Raw genomic sequence first — 18,028 nt, 5'->3', positions numbered from 1 at the left:
AAAATCCAGTTAACTTCTTTCTTATATAATCAAAGAGAGCTTGGTGAAAGGAATATAATGAGGTGCCATTTAAATTCATGAATTAAAAGTAAGTAATTTGTTTTAAATTATTTCATGGGTACAAGTCTTCTCCTTGAGAAGGTAAAAGCCTTGAGGGTGTTGTTCATGGGATAATTCTTTTGTATCTAGCATGTTAGACATTAAAAAATTGTTAGGGCTTGAATTACATTCTGAAAAAATAGCATCTAGTTTACTAAAAAATATTTTCCCAATGAGTAAACTTTATAGCAAACCAAATTACAATTAACTGAATAAAGCATATTAAAAGAAGTAGATGTTTTATAAAAGTGACTTAGAATCAGTATATAAAAAAGAGAATACCTCTAAATTTACTTTTCATTGTTCTTAAAACAACATTTGAGAAATATTAGAAAAGCCTTTAAATATACATTTAAAAAATAGAGGAAGATAGGATGATTTCTTTTATTCTTCACAGGGCATTTTAAAGCCCCACTTATGAGAATATAGTCGAAGACAGTTTTGACCTCTATTTTTTTTTTCCTGGAAAAACTCATGAGAGATGGCATGACAAGCTTCTCATTATACATTATAATTTTTATTATTTCCCTAAGTGTGCCTGAACTTCTACACAATTTATTAAGTGATCCATGTGAGTCATCAAGTGAATAAATAATGAAAGAACATAAGAACAGGATTATGGGCTGGGTGTGGTGGCTTGTGCCTGTAATCCCAGCACTTTGGGAGCCTGAGCTGTGCAGATCACTTGAGCCCAGGAGTTTGAGACTAGTCTGGCCTACGTGGTGAAACCTCTTCTCTGCTAAAAATACAAAAAATTAGCTGGGCATGGTGGCACACACCTGTAATGGAGGCTGAGGCACAAGAATCACTTGAACCCGGGAGGTGGAGGTTGCAGTGAGCTGAGATTATGCCACTACACTCCAGCCTAGGTGACAGAATAAGACTCTGTTTCAAAAAAAGAACAAGATTATGGTGGCAATGCCATCCGCATGGTCACTTTGGAACACTGGCAAGGGTATCAAAGTGTCAAATTTGCACAGGGACCTCCTTGAAACATGCGTTGTTCTCTCCCTGCCCCCTTTAGGAGAAGCTTTCTGGGACACTAGGATGATGACACAAAGAGGAAAACCAAATTGCGGGGGGAAAAAGCTGCCACCAATTTGGGGAAAAGTGGAAGATGTTCCCTGAGAAGGTAAGAATTACCCAAGTGGTAAAAGAAAGAAGAAAGGTACACTAGACTCGGGCAACTCAATTATGGTTTTGCAACAATAACCACTCATGACTATTTGTGGGTGACATCCCTCACGTGTTGCTCAGCCTGTTTCCTGAGAAATTTGTTGCAGATCCTGCATTGTAACGGGCTGTAAAAAGGAATAAAATCATCTTTTCTTTTAAAATTATTTAAAATATTTTGTTATTTTTCGTGGAGAAGGGGTTTCACCATGTTGCCCAGGCTGGTCTCAAATTCCTGACCTTAAGCCATCCACCTGCTTCAGCCCCCCAAAGTGCTGGGATTACAGGCATGAGCCACCACACCTGGCCCCAAATCATCTTTTCAATTAGTAAAATGTTGTAGGCACTGTGAAGAGAAAACAAAATCCCTTCTCCTAAATTTTGGGACTTGCAATGGGCACCGGATGGACAAGCAGAGTCGAGGAACACTGGAAAATGGAAATGAGTATGGGTCACTTGGGTTCCATAGAGAACAGAGAGGAGAATTTTGTAAAACATCAGGAAAAACTCAGTTCCTGTAACATTTCTATTTGTCTCCAGGGCTAGCATGGTCTAGGAAAAGAGCATAATTTTTCAAAGTAAAGTTATTATTTTATTTGGGATTTAGTTTATGAAGGACAATATTGTGTTCCTGTAGCCCACACAAATAAATTATGCCTGGCCATAAATAGTAATATATTAAATGAGCAAACCAGTTTTGCATAAAAGGCATGGTCTTACTTCCCTCTGGACATGACAATGGAAATAGCATTCCTTCCTTTTTTAAATTCATTCATCACTACTTAAAGAATGACTATAATGTGGTCATTCTCAGTGAGGCAAGAGGTTGTTATAAATAGAAACAAGTAATGGTGCAAATGCAGTAGCTTATTGTTTATTTTAATAAAATAAATCATATTAGATTCAAGGGTGTTGCTTTTTTTTAACCTCTTCCAGTAGGAAAGGGTAGAATGATGCTGAGCACCCCAGAAATTGGTATGGCTGGGTGCTACTCAAGTATAGCAGTACACAAAAAAGAAGAGTTGAGAGTCACAACTGTACAGGAATATAGCGAAGAATAAAAGTTTTCTTGTCCTTGGGCTTTTATAGGCACTCTAAATCAAGAACTGTTCTAGAAAGTGATAATTACACAAAAGAGAGAACACTACAGGTAAGAGAATGCCAGAGAGAAAGATTAACTCCAGCCAGGAATGATTAGAAAATTATTCACAAAAGTGGAAAAAGCTGGACATAATTACATGATGTATGACTTTAAAGGGTAAGGTGGCCCTTTGATTATTAAATAATACATTCTTAAAACACTTATTGGGTACCCAAGTGGTGGGGATATAAAGATAAACAGGATAAAATCCATGCACTTGTATATTTTAGGTAGGGGACACATACACCATAAAAAAGAGGAAGAAAAATAATGTCATGGAACAAATACAATGTCATACCACAATATAGTGCTAGAACAGAGGTGACACAGGGCCTCAGAACAATAAATAGGAAAAAGCCTTCAGTGCTACCTGGGAAGAGACAGGTAAATTAAGATAAAGTTATTTCTGAGGCTGAGCACAGTGGCTCACACCTGTAATCCCAGCACTTTGGGAGGCTGAGGTGGGCGGATCACTAGAGGTCAGGAGTTCGAGACCACCATGGCCAACATTGTGAAACCCTGTTTCTACTAAAAACCCAAAAAATTACCCTAGTGTGGGAGTGCTTGCCTGTGGTCCCAGCTACTGGGGAGACTGAGACAGGAGAATCGCCTGAGCCTGGGAGGCAGAGGTTGCACTGAGCCCAGATCACACCATTGCACTGCAGCCTAGGTGACAGAACAAGACTCTGTTTCAACAACAACAAAAAAGGTTATTTCTGAACTGAGATTTCATTCACTTATTACTCATTAATTTAACTAACATGCATTAAGTGCCTACTATGTTCACAGTGCTTGCTCTCAAGGAGATTAAGGGTCAAATGGTGGACAAGACATGTAAACAGATAAGTACAATGATAGATTTAATTAAATACACAAGTTACACAGCATTATTAAAGACAGGGAGGTCAAATATGTGTGGGAGGTTGAGGAAACGCTTCATAGAGGAGGTGAGTTTTTAAAGATGTGGAGGTATTTGTTAGGCAGATTGTGATGGAGAATATCAAGGATGAAGGAAGTTCCAGATAATAAGAGTGGGAGTAAAGGTGCAGTGGTCTGCTCCAGCTTGGTGTATACACAGGACTGACAGAAATTTGATATGACTAGAGCTTTGGATAACAAAGATGAGACAGTAAATCATGTTGGTAGGGGCCAGATTACAGAGAGCCTTGAATCCAGACTTAAGGACTTTGATTTTTCTCTGTAGACCAGTAATTTTCAAACTGGATCCCACTACTCCTTTGAATTTCAGGGAAGTACATTAGGAAGGTGATATGGTTTGGCTGTGTCCCCACAGGGGAGCTCCAATTGTAGCTGTCATAATTCCTACGTGTCATGGGAAGGATCTGGTGGGAGGTAACTGAATCATGAAAGTGGCTCTTTCTCATGCTGTTGTCGTGATAGTGAATAAGTTTCATGAAATCCGATGGTTTTATATAGAGGAGTTCTCCTGTAAATGCTCTCTCTTAACTGCTGCCATGCAAAACATGAATTTGCTCTTCCTTTGCCTTCAACCATGATTGTGAGGCCTCTCTAGTCACGTGGAACTGTGACTCCATTAAACCTCTTTCCTTTATAAATTACCCCATCTCAGGTATATCTTTATTAGCAGTGTGAGAACAGACTAATACAGAAGGTAAAAAGCATGCCAAAAACGCAGACTTTTGGGGCTGTGAATGCTAGCTAAAGAGTTTTAAAATTTAGGCTATGTAAAATTACTGAACACTTGTAAGGAAGGAGGTGATAGGCTAAGAACTGTTTTTGGATGATCAATCCATCCACAAGATTTCTGTACCATTCCAGAAATCTGGAAGTCATCCCAAATTGCTTCATTGTTCTTCTAATTAATAACTAAGCAATTGCTAAATCCTATTTATTCTTCTCTAAACAATCCTCAAATCCATCCTTTCCCTTCCTTTTTTATTGGGACTACCAGTGGTTCAGGTTCTCATCATTTTTCCCCTTGTCAAATAAAAAGGCGTTTAACTTACTGTTCAATACTCTTTAGTCAATCCTACATATAACTTTGTCATATCACTTCTTGCACCATTTTGAAATTTATTACCTTTTTTTTTTTGGAAACAGGGTCTCGCTCTGTCACTCAGGCTGGAGTTCAGTGGCACAATCATAGCTCACTGCAGCCTGGAATTCCTGGGCTCAATGGATCTCTCCACTAAAGCCTCCCAGGTTGCTGGGACTATAGTCCCAGCCTCACTTTGTTGCCCCGCCTGGTCTCAAACTCCGGGCCTCAGGTGGTCCTCCTGCCTCGACCTCCCAAGTCTCTGGGATTACATGCGTGAACTACCATGCCCAGTTAAAATTTGTTTCTGAAGTGTGTATGTTTTCCATTAGAGTACAAGTTCCTGGAAAACTGATGTGGAAGGTCCGGAAAGACTGTCATTTGGATTCACTGCTAAATGTTCTTCAGTTATTCATTCTCTCTTACACATCAGTTCGTCCTTTTCTGTGGATCATACAAGTAGCATACAAACATGCTATATTTTGCCCATCTTAAAATTCTACCCTTGTTTCCATATCCTCCATTTGCTACTATTCCCTTCACAGCAAAACTTAAAAGAATTGTATAGAACCACTTTCTCTATTTCTTCACTTCAATTTTTTTCATAAACTCACTTCACTCTGACTTTCATCTCCATCACTCCACTACAAAGTCACTTGTCACAGTCATCATATCCAATAGTTAGCTCTTCATCCACATCTTCCTTGACCTTTGAGTAGCACTGGATACAGTTGATAATAATGTCTAACAATAGCTGAAAATATTATCTTAAGTTTCCTCTTGGCTTAGCAGATATTTCTTTTCAGGATCCTCTTCCTTTTTTAAATTTTACTTATTTATTTATTTATTTTAATTTTTTATTATTATACTTTAAGTTCTAGGGTACATGTGCACAATGTGCAGGCTTGTTATGTATGTATACATGTGCCATGTTGGTGTGCTGTACCTGTTAACTTGTCATTTACATTAGGTATATCTCCTAATACTATCCCTCCCCACTCCCCCTACCCCACAACAGGCCCTGGTGTGTGATGTTCCCCACCCTGTGTCCAAGTGTTCTCATTGTTCAGTTCCCACCTATGAGTGAGAACATGTGGCATTTGGTTTTCTGTCCTTGCGATAGTTTGCTCTGAATGATGGTTTCTAGGGCTTTCATCAATGTCCCTCCAAGGACATGAACTCATCCTTTTTTATGGCAGCATAGTATTCCATGGTGTATTGTGCCAACATTTTCTTAATCCAGTCTATCATCAATGGACAATGATTGGTTTCCAAGTCTTTGTATTGTGAATAGTGCCACAATAAAATACAGTGTTGCATGTTCTTATAGCAGAATGATTTGTTAATCCTTTGGGAGTATGCCCCAGTAATGGGATGGCTGGGTCCAAATGGTATTTCTAGTTCTAGATCCTTTGAGGAATCGCCACACTGTCTTCCACAGATGGTTGAACTAGTTTACGTCCCACCAACAGTGTAAAGTGTTCCCATTTCTCCACATCCTCTCTAGCACTGTTGTTTCCTGACTTTTTTTTTTTTACTTTATTTTAATGATCACTATTCTAACTGGTGCTGCAGATGGTGTCTCATTGTGGTTTTGATTTCATTTTCTCTGATGGCCAGTGATGATGAGCACTTTCATGTGTCTGTTGGCTGCATAAATGTTTCTTTTGAGAGTGTCGATATCCTTTGCCACTTTTTGATGGTTGTCGTGTGGATTTTTTCTTAAAAATTTGTTTAACTTCTTTATAGATTCTGGATTTAACCCTTTTGTCAGATGGGCGGATGCAAAATTTTTCTCCCATTCCATAGGTTGCCTGTTCACTCTGCATGGGTAGTTTCTTTTGCTGTGCAGAAAGCTCTTTATTTTCATTAGATCCCATTTGTCAATTTTGGGCTTTTTGTTTTCCATTGCTTTTGGTGTTTTAGTCATGAAGTCCTTGCCCATGCCTGTGTCCTCAATGGTATTGCCTGGTTTCTTATAGAGGTTTTTCATGGTTTTTAGGTCTAAATTTAAGTCTCAATACATCTTGAATTAATTTTTGAATAAAGTGTAAGGAAGGGGCTCAGTTTCAGCTTTCCACATATGGCTAGCAGTTTTCCCAGCACCGTTTATTTAAATAGGGAATCCTTTCCCCATTTTTGCTTTGTCGGGTTTGTCAAAGATCAGATGGTGTAGATGTGTGGTATATTTCCAGGGGGCTACATAGTTGTTATTGGTCTATATCTTTTTTGGTACCAGTACCTGCTGTTTTAGGTTACTGTAGCCTTTTTTTTTTTTTTTTTTTTTTTTTTGGAGCCAGAGGTCTCACGGTCTGTTGCCCCAGATGGGTGCGTGCTTTGTTTGATCTCAGCTCCACTGCAAGCTCTGCTCCCAGGTTCCGCCATTCTCTGCCTAGCCTCCAAGTAGCTGAGAAATACAGGCACCGCCACCACGGTCCGGCTAATTTTTTGTATTTTTGTAGAGACAGGGGTTAACGGTGTTAGCCAGGATGTCTCAATCTCCTGAAATCATGATCCGGCCCGCCTCAGCTCCCAAAGTGCTTGGAGATTAACAGACATGAGTCACTCACTGAGCCCAGCCGATCCTCTTCCTTTTATGAGTCTCTAAGTCTGGGATGGTTCAGCCTTGAAGTCTCTTCCTTTTGCTGTCAACATTCACTTCCTAAGGGATCTCCAGTCCTGTGGGATATGTGCTAATGATTTTGAAACTTACATTTTGAGTTTGGGCCTCTTCCCTGAATGCTAATGATTTTGAAACTTATATTTTTGAGTCTGGGCCTCTTCACTCTGGTCACAAACTATCTACTTGGTGTGTCCTTTGGGATTGCTATTAAGTGTCTCAAACTTAGCATGGTCAGATCAAAATTTTTTCCCGCAACCTCCCTTCTTTCTCCCCAGCTTATTTCTCATAAAGTCTTTGGCATTTCAGTCTATGGCACTCTTATTCATCTCATTGTATGGGCCAAAAATCCAAGTCTTTGATTTCTCTTTTTTGATTCTTTGCACACTTTACATCTAACCACCAGCAAAATCTCTTGGTGTTAACTTCAAAATCTTTATGTCAAATCTGAATGCCTCTCACCATTTTCACTGCTACCATCCTAGTGTAAGCTACTATCAGCATTCATCTGGTCTACTTCAATAGTCTCTAAATTAGTTATTTTGCTTATACTTTTGACCCCTTAGACTCTCTTCCACACAGCCATCTTTAAGTTTATAACTCATATCATGTCACTCTCTTGTTCAAAATTCTCAGAATATATTTGACCACACTTTTAAAACATCTAAAGGTTTTAATACAGCTTACCCAGGATAATCTAGCTATAGGCATTCTAACTACAAACTCCCTCATTCTCCTACTTGTACACACCAATTTGGACACATTAACCTTCTTGTTATTCCACCAATATGCTTTTAGCACTGTCTCAGGACTGTTGCACTTGCTATTCCTTCTGCCTGGAATGCTCTTACCCCAACTATTTCAATGGCTCCTTCCTGTACATAATTCTCAGATGTTACATTCTCAGAAAGACTTTCTGACAATCTATATAAAATGCCTGCCCAACCCTCCCCATTCCCACTTTCATCTCTGTATTCATTTATTCTGCTTTTCCTTCACAGCACTTATCACTAACCTTACATTACATTATATATTTATTTGACTCTTTATTTTCTGGTTCTTTCAGTAGAATGCCACAAAATACTCTTTTCTTGACCTAACTCTAGTCAGACTCCTCTGACCCACTTCCTGGCCTTGGGCATGTCTTCAAGAGCCCAGTTTTAGCAAGAATTCTGCTAAGCCAATTTAGCCAAAATTCTCCACCCTCACTACCTGACCACTCTTGATATCTAACCAAATTTCTCACCCCACACCATTCCCTGGGTAATAGCTGATCACCCTGGCCTGCCTTCAGCAAGAATCCTGTTAGGTCAGTTTAGCAAAGAATTACCCCACCCTCCTAGTAATTTTCCATTTATCAACACATCTTGTTCCTCCTCCTTGGCTATAAATCTCTACTTTTCTTTGTTGTATTTGGAGTTGAGCCCAATCTCTGTCTCCTACTGCAAAACCTCATTGCAGGAGGTCCTATAACTATCACAATAGTCCCAAATAAAGTCTGCCTTACTGTCTTTAATAAGTGTCATGAATAATTCTTTTCTCTAACAAAACTACCACTATAAGTGGTAAATAAGATAGGCTATACTGTTTTGTTCATTGCTACATTCCCAGTGCCTAGAAGAGTAGTGTGCACTCAGCAGGTATTCAATATATCTTTGTTCAATGAATGAATGTACTTAGAACAAAGCAATGATATACTCAGAGAATCTAGAAACCTTTTATCTGTGGAATAGCTAGTTGTGTAACAATTTAAAACATTTCAATATTTTAAAAGTAGAAGGTGAAAAGTTTATTAATTAATGCTTTTAAAACTATTAACAGAATTTTACAGAATTGAAACCCCAGAGTCTTGAAAGGGTACCTAGTCTAAGCCTACATACAAATTAGAAAAGAAATTGAATTCTTTGATTATTTGTTAAGGTCTTTATTCTTGGAAGGAGAATTAGTTTATTATTTATAGAGCATTTAGAACTTGAAATTACCTAATATCTTAAGTTTGTATTAATCATGTCAAAGCTTAGTAGTTAATGTTAACAGGATTGTGCCAACAGTCAAAGCATTAACACCCATTTGAGGCCATTAAAAGTATTATAAAAGGTTTCAAATAATATGTATATTACATAGTTTTGTCAGGGGTTGTTTTAATTCTAATGGACAGCCATAACAGAGATGGTAATCAACTCAAGGTCACATTGGTATCTCCTTACCCAAACGTCACCAGTTCAAAAGTATTCAGTACAGATAGTCACTGAAACCATGCTAGGAGGGAAATAATTGATTTAACTGATCTAAAAGTGTATTTGAGCTTTTTTCAGACAAGCTGTCAATACACACATGAAAGCAAGATTCTAAAAGTGCTGTCAGATCCATAATGTTTATACAGCAAAGCAAACAACCTTTGTTATTCCAATTAATGCATCTGCTCATGAAGGAAGTCTGATCCAAAATGTTTTATTTTTTTCTCAGCTGCACTGAAAATTATAATGTTGATTCATATCGAAGAAATTTAGAAATGTACTCAGTCAGAAAATGAAAATGGATTATGTTAAGTATAATATTTGTTACTAGGGTACCTGCTAAAATACCACCTCAAAATTATTTATTACATTTCCTTTAAAGGGTTTCAAGTATTGTCACGTGTATCTACTTATCTCTTTGAAGGGGCTAGGCCTGTAATAGTATTATCTCAACCTTACAAACCAATGATGACAAATATTAGGAGATAAACTGTGTATAGGGAAAATAATGTGGCAAGATCAGTTTGTTGAGATACCTTGGACAGTGACCTACAAAACTTTACAGTAATTGCTCTATCTTTTTTCCTCTATTGTTCAACTCTAAAACAGGGAGTGGAGTTTGGGAATTGAATGTGCCAACAACTGAAAAGTACCTTAGTACTTTATAGTCTAGTTCAACACTATTAGTTTTACCAATAAGAAGTGAAATGATCTATTTAAGGACACATTGCTGAGAGGCTAAGATGGAATATGAACTCAGGATATATATACACATGTACAAATATATACACACAGATAATGTATATACATATAGAGTATATATATGCTAAATTCAATTTAGCATATATACATATATGTATGTATACATCTGTATATAGACAGACATACATGTATACATANTTGTATGGGCCAAAAATCCAAGTCTTTGATTTCTCTTTTTTGATTCTTTGCACACTTTACATCTAACCACCAGCAAAATCTCTTGGTGTTAACTTCAAAATCTTTATGTCAAATCTGAATGCCTCTCACCATTTTCACTGCTACCATCCTAGTGTAAGCTACTATCAGCATTCATCTGGTCTACTTCAATAGTCTCTAAATTAGTTATTTTGCTTATACTTTTGACCCCTTAGACTCTCTTCCACACAGCCATCTTTAAGTTTATAATTCATATCATGTCACTCTCTTGTTCAAAAATTCTCAGAATATATTTGACCACACTTTTTAAAAACATCTAAAGGTTTTAATACAGCTTACCCAGGATAATCTAGCTATAGGCATTCTAACTACAAACTCCCTCATTCTCCTACTTGTACACACCAATTTGGACACATTAACCTTCTTGTTATTCCACCAATATGCTTTTAGCACTGTCTCAGGACTGTTGCACTTGCTATTCCTTCTGCCTGGAATGCTCTTACCCCAACTATTTCAATGGCTCCTTCCTGTACATAATTCTCAGATGTTACATTCTCAGAAAGACTTTCTGACAATCTATATAAAATGCCTGCCCAACCCTCCCCCATTCCCACTTTCATCTCTGTATTCATTTATTCTGCTTTTCCTTCACAGCACTTATCACTAACCTTACATTACATTATATATTTATTTGACTCTTTATTTTCTGGTTCTTTCAGTAGAATGCCACAAAATACTCTTTTCTTGACCTAACTCTAGTCAGACTCCTCTGACCCACTTCCTGGCCTTGGGCATGTCTTCAAGAGCCCAGTTTTAGCAAGAATTCTGCTAAGCCAATTTAGCCAAAATTCTCCACCCTCACTACCTGACCACTCTTGATATCTAACCAAATTTCTCACCCCCACACCATTCCCTGGGTAATAGCTGATCACCCTGGCCTGCCTTCAGCAAGAATCCTGTTAGGTCAGTTTAGCAAAGAATTACCCCACCCTCCTAGTAATTTTCCATTTATCAACACATCTTGTTCCTCCTCCTTGGCTATAAATCTCTACTTTTCTTTGTTGTATTTGGAGTTGAGCCCAATCTCTGTCTCCTACTGCAAAACCTCATTGCAGGAGGTCCTATAACTATCACAATAGTCCCAAATAAAGTCTGCCTTACTGTCTTTAATAAGTGTCATGAATAATTCTTTTCTCTAACAAAAACTACCACTATAAGTGGTAAATAAGATAGGCTATACTGTTTTGTTCATTGCTACATTCCCAGTGCCTAGAAGAGTAGTGTGCACTCAGCAGGTATTCAATATATCTTTGTTCAATGAATGAATGTACTTAGAACAAAGCAATGATATACTCAGAGAATCTAGAAACCTTTTATCTGTGGAATAGCTAGTTGTGTAACAATTTAAAAACATTTCAATATTTTAAAAGTAGAAGGTGAAAAGTTTATTAATTAATGCTTTTTAAAACTATTAACAGAATTTTACAGAATTGAAACCCCAGAGTCTTGAAAGGGTACCTAGTCTAAGCCTACATACAAATTAGAAAAAGAAATTGAATTCTTTGATTATTTGTTAAGGTCTTTATTCTTGGAAGGAGAATTAGTTTATTATTTATAGAGCATTTAGAACTTGAAATTACCTAATATCTTAAGTTTGTATTAATCATGTCAAAGCTTAGTAGTTAATGTTAACAGGATTGTGCCAACAGTCAAAGCATTAACACCCATTTGAGGCCATTAAAAGTATTATAAAAGGTTTCAAATAATATGTATATTACATAGTTTTGTCAGGGGTTGTTTTAATTCTAATGGACAGCCATAACAGAGATGGTAATCAACTCAAGGTCACATTGGTATCTCCTTACCCAAACGTCACCAGTTCAAAAGTATTCAGTACAGATAGTCACTGAAACCATGCTAGGAGGGAAATAATTGATTTAACTGATCTAAAAGTGTATTTGAGCTTTTTTCAGACAAGCTGTCAATACACACATGAAAGCAAGATTCTAAAAGTGCTGTCAGATCCATAATGTTTATACAGCAAAGCAAACAACCTTTGTTATTCCAATTAATGCATCTGCTCATGAAGGAAGTCTGATCCAAAATGTTTTATTTTTTTCTCAGCTGCACTGAAAATTATAATGTTGATTCATATCGAAGAAATTTAGAAATGTACTCAGTCAGAAAATGAAAATGGATTATGTTAAGTATAATATTTGTTACTAGGGTACCTGCTAAAAATACCACCTCAAAATTATTTATTACATTTCCTTTAAAGGGTTTCAAGTATTGTCACGTGTATCTACTTATCTCTTTGAAGGGGGCTAGGCCTGTAATAGTATTATCTCAACCTTACAAACCAATGATGACAAATATTAGGAGATAAACTGTGTATAGGGAAAATAATGTGGCAAGATCAGTTTGTTGAGATACCTTGGACAGTGACCTACAAAACTTTACAGTAATTGCTCTATCTTTTTTCCTCTATTGTTCAACTCTAAAACAGGGAGTGGAGTTTGGGAATTGAATGTGCCAACAACTGAAAAGTACCTTAGTACTTTTTAGTCTAGTTCAACACTATTAGTTTTACCAATAAGAAGTGAAATGATCTATTTAAGGACACATTGCTGAGAGGCTAAGATGGAATATGAACTCAGGATATATATACACATGTACAAATATATACACACAGATAATGTATATACATATAGAGTATATATATGCTAAATTCAATTTAGCATATATACATATATGTATGTATACATCTGTATATAGACAGACATACATGTATACATATACATATGTATGCATAGGATGCTGTGATCTTGGCTCACTGCAATCTCTGCCTCCCAGGCTCAGGTGATCCTCCCACCTCAGCCTCCCTAGTAGCTAGGACTACAGGCGCACACCACCAGCCCAGCTATATTTTGTAGAGACAGGTTGTCACCATGTTGCCCAGGCTGGTTTTGAACTCCTGGACTCAAGAGATCCACCTGCCTCAGCCTCCCAAAGTGTTGGGATTTCAGGTGTGAGCCACTGCACCAGGCCATGATTTTTTATTCTAAATACTGAGCTTTTTCTACTACCTCTTGTGATCATGAATAATTGTTCAGATAAATCCAACAAGATCGGGATATTCAACAGTTAAAATGATTCGACGTTTCAACAAATAGATGACATTTTTAAAAAAGAGTGGGAGGAGAAAACACTATATATTAAAAGAGATGTATTGACAAAATGGTAAGTGTGACTTTTTTGATCCTGATTAGCATAAACCAATTGTAAAACTACATTCCTGAGACAATCAAGGGATATTCACCACAGAGTGGGTATTTCATAACAGTAAGGAATTAGTGTTAATTTTGTTAGATATGATAGTAGTAGTATGGTTGTGTTAAAAAGAAGTGCTTATCTGTTAGACCTATATACTGAAGTATTTGCCAGCAAAATAATCTGGCATACTCCAGAAAATAAATACTCCAGAAAATAAATTTAAAAAGTGCAGAGAGAGATTGGTAAATGATGACAATGTTGATCATCACAGATGCTAAGGTTATTTATGTTACTCTACTTTTGTGTATGTTTGAAGTTTTTCACACAAAATTTTAAAAATGTAATTATTGAGCTTGTACTTCCTATAAAATACCATAAGCATCCTTTATTATTCATTGAGTATCCAACTTTTTTATTTTAAATTGGAGACAACCATAGAAGCCCTATATCATGAATCTATAGACTTCAGAGGTGCTAACTCATGCCTCTCTAACCTCACTAATGACTGCTGTGCTGAGACGTAAAATTATGCTTTGCCTTTAATATGTGTATATATGAAATAAAACTGCACTCTTCCCTGTATTGTTGTTACTTGATTCTCTAGCTTAATAACTAACCCTTTCTAAAATTCAATTTAGCAAATATTTTTGGAATGATATACCAGGTTCCACTAGGCCCCAGAAACAGCAAGTGGGATATGAACATATCATTTGTATATATAATATGTAAAAAAACATATAAATACATATATGTATATATCTATATGTATGTATAATGTATATGATAATAGAATTGATAAATTCTGTATTAGCTATGTTAAACATGTACAATGGAAAACCTAAAAAGAAACATGTAATGAAAAGCAATGAATCATGCTTAATGTCAGAATTATCTTTCTATTCTATTTAAAAATTTACAAAATATAAAGAGGTAATCAAAGAGTATACATCCAGAAAATGCAGAAAACAGGTATTATAGAGGTATGTTGGATAATTTATAAAAGTATTGTTATTTTTCTGGATTTGGGGATGTTTGTGGCATTTGTCAGCTTTTATAAATTTCTAGACAGTTGTTTTTCAGTTCAAATACTTTCATACCCAATTTTGCTTTTTTTTCCCCTGAAAGAGGTTCCCCCATACTGAATAAACTTCAGGTGCCACACTCTTTGAATCTGCTTGAATGTCTATGTTTTGTCAGGCACTGTCCTGGGGGCTAAGGATACATCAGTGAACAAAATAGAGAAAAAAGTCCTCTCTTCTTTTGTGAAGTTTAGATTCTAATGGGGAGAAACAGACAAAAATATAATAAGCACGTAAATTAAATAGTATGTTAGACGGCTAGTGCTACGTAAAAAAGTTGAGGAGGGTCAGGGGACGGAGAGTGCAGAGCAGGGAGCATGAGTGAGATAAAACTGCAATTTAGGCCTGGTGCAGTGGCTCACACCTGTAATCTCAGTCCTTTGGGAGGCTGAGGCAGGAGAATTACTTGAGTCCAGGAGTTTGAGACCAGCCTGGGTAACATAGTGAGACCCTGACTCTAAAAAAAAAAAAGAAAGAAAGGAAAGAAAGGAAAGAAAAGAAAAGAAAAGAAAAGAAAAGAAAAGAAAAGAAAAGAAAAGAAAGAAAGAAAGAAAGAAAGAAAGAAAGAAAGAAAGAAAGAAAGAAAGAAAAGAAACTGCAACCTAAATAGGGTGGCCAGGGTAGGATTCACCAAGAAGGTGACTGAGCAAAGACTTGAAAGAATTGGTTACTGATAATACCAGTGGTGTCTAGTATAGTGTATTAGTTTAGTGATCTTGCATTAATGTACTATTTAGGATTTATTTTAGAATATTTGAAGGTAAAATGACCCCAAAGTTTCAGAAGTAGGAGGGTAAAGCAGTAATAGTTGGACCAGCGCTAAGAACTGAACACCTCCCTGGGGCGTCGGTCTTAGAAACTGGTACTAAACAATGGCGGTGTGAAACCTTCATTGGAAGATAATAAAATGGAAACATTGCATTTACCAGAACATCTTTAGGGGTGAGACCTCCAAGGGACATGACTCTTAAGGAGATCTAGTCTGATTAACTGTCGGGTTTTCTGTTGCTGACTAGGAAGAGGCAAATATGGAACCTTAGCTGAAGTGTCCAGGACAACAGAGGGCTGAGTGCTGCACCAAGAGTCGTCCTTCTTACCCACTTAGCATTCAACCTGCCTCTAAAAAGAAGTCAGAAAAACAACAAACAGTAGTTTAAATACTTACAAATTTGTAGGATATATTATTGGACTGCCCAAGAAATCATAAAATATGAAAATGGAATCACAACTGTGACAATTTTAACTTTCTTAGAGCACCATACGTTCTTTTTGTATAGGCAGCTGCAGTATATTAGGCAGACTGAAGGACAAGTCAGAACTGGGTATAAGTTCTGACTCTGCCACTGTTTAGCCCTGGGAAAATCAGAAAGGGAAAAACTAAATTTTATCATCTATAAAATGGGAATAATAATCTTTCTTTTAAGAATATTAAATGAGATAATTGTGTTTAAATGAACTTCTTAATCAACAAAGTATCATAGATGTTTCAGATAGTAACAAAACTATAAGGTAGTCCACAATGACTATGTAAGAATCATAGTTATGAAGTATATAATAATTTAATTTACAGTATTTAATAACAAATAGTTAAGACAGTATGAAATGCTTTAAATTCTCAATTTACAGTTCGTCTTAATGTAGCTTCAAGAAAGCAATCTAAGACTTTTCAACACCTTTTAACGGGATATTAGAGCAGAAGACATATACATCTCATGGCAAAAGCAGAATAGGGCTTTTCTTACTCACTTGAATACTGAAGGAATGACCCTTAACCAGATGAAAGCTCAGCACAAAAATAACTGGCTATTTTCTCAAAATTGCCAGCTAGGTAGAGTGATTCCTAAATGATACTTCTTGTCAGCAAGAAAGATGATCTGAAGAATGAACAAAAATAGCCTCTGTTTAACAGCTGTGATATCTATAATTTATAAGCTGTGATCATCTCTCATCAGATTGTCTTGATGTTTGGATGAGAATGAATATTTGAAATTTCTATATTTAGTACTTCTCAGAAAACAAAGTTTTGTTGTGTCCTATTCTTTTTGATCAATACATTTCAATTTACATATAAACAGTGTTCAAGAGACTTCATGTTTGAGGAATGTGACCTTGAAACTCTACTGGCACGCAGTGCTATAAATGTCTGACTAATCCTTAATTACTTATCCCCAAACAGCAATTTTTTTTTTTAGTTTTAAAATGTTTTCTTTGGCAAATAAAAATTGTATATATTTAGTATGTATATGTTTTGAAATACATATTGTGGAGTGTCTATGTCAAGCTAATTAACAAACGTATACGAATCTTTTTGTGTGTGTGGTGAGAAGCAAGTAAACTTTAATCACTGAAATACAGAACAACATTAAAGAATGGGACAACATGAAGGAAGGAAAGGAGGGAAGGAAGGGCGGGAAGTAAGGGAGGCAGAGATAATCACTTTATTACCTAATTCTTTGCCAGTCTTTTTTCTTTTTTTTGGGGGGGGGGCGTAGCGAGGTCTTTGAACACGCTACCTAGGCATCATGCTTCTAATTTCCTCTTACCACTCTTTTCACTTCTGTATCACATTTATTCTTCCTTTAATATGTGGCCTTGTATTGGCCTCGCCCTTCACAATTCCTCTGTCGCTCACGTATTTTACTTTCTGTGGGCAGAATGTTGTTTCCCTTTCCACGTCTTTCCCATTTCCCTCTTATATGGCTGTATCACATTTCGGTACTATATGTTTATATAAGCGTGTGGTAAAATTACTTATTTATATAAGCATGTGCTAAAATACACTCGAGCAAATACCGTGACTGAGATTTTTTGGAAAACTGTGGGCAAATTAGTTACAATTGAGAGCTCTGGCGGAGAGGGTCTCTTCTATCTACAGGACAAAATAATTGGGAATTACAGAATAAGTAGAGGAGGACAATTCAAGAGCGCACAGAGCTGCATGCGTTCTCCCTGTGCCGCGACCTGTATCCAAAAGCCTCAGACGAAACTGAGGGGCTTCCTAGAGGCTCTTCTGCCACTACCCTTTTGACCAGGGCCCTTCCCGCAGTCTCCCCTCCCGCCTCTTCCCTTTTACAGCCCCTCGCTCCCCACACCCGAGGCCCGTCTCTTCTTCCAGTTTGACTTCCACGTCTTTCCATTCCCTAGAAACGGGCCCCAGTCTCACCCCCCATTTTCACCCCCTTCGGTTTTCCTCAGAAAGGGCCCCCTGGCTCCCTTGGGACCCTCGCCCACCCCACTTCGCAGCACCTGCCGCATCCGTCCCTCACTCGGACCCGGTGCACCTGGCGCAGCCCCTCCCGCACTCCCGCCCAGCGCCCCGCGTCCCCGGGCCCCGCCGTCGCTGCCTCTGGCTCTGCCGCGGGAGCCTCTCATTCCCGGGAGCGGGCGCCGCGCGCTTCCTCCCTCGGCCCCGCCCCGCCCGCCGCTCGCCCGTTGCTTCCCACCTGGGGCCGACGAGCCCAGCGCCCCCTC

The sequence above is a fragment of the Rhinopithecus bieti genome, unplaced genomic scaffold (genome assembly GCF_001698545.2).
Source record: "Rhinopithecus bieti isolate Rb0 unplaced genomic scaffold, ASM169854v2 scaffold_6380, whole genome shotgun sequence".
NCBI classification, from domain to species: domain Eukaryota; kingdom Metazoa; phylum Chordata; class Mammalia; order Primates; family Cercopithecidae; genus Rhinopithecus; species Rhinopithecus bieti.
Note: the sequence above shows the minus strand (reverse complement) of the source record.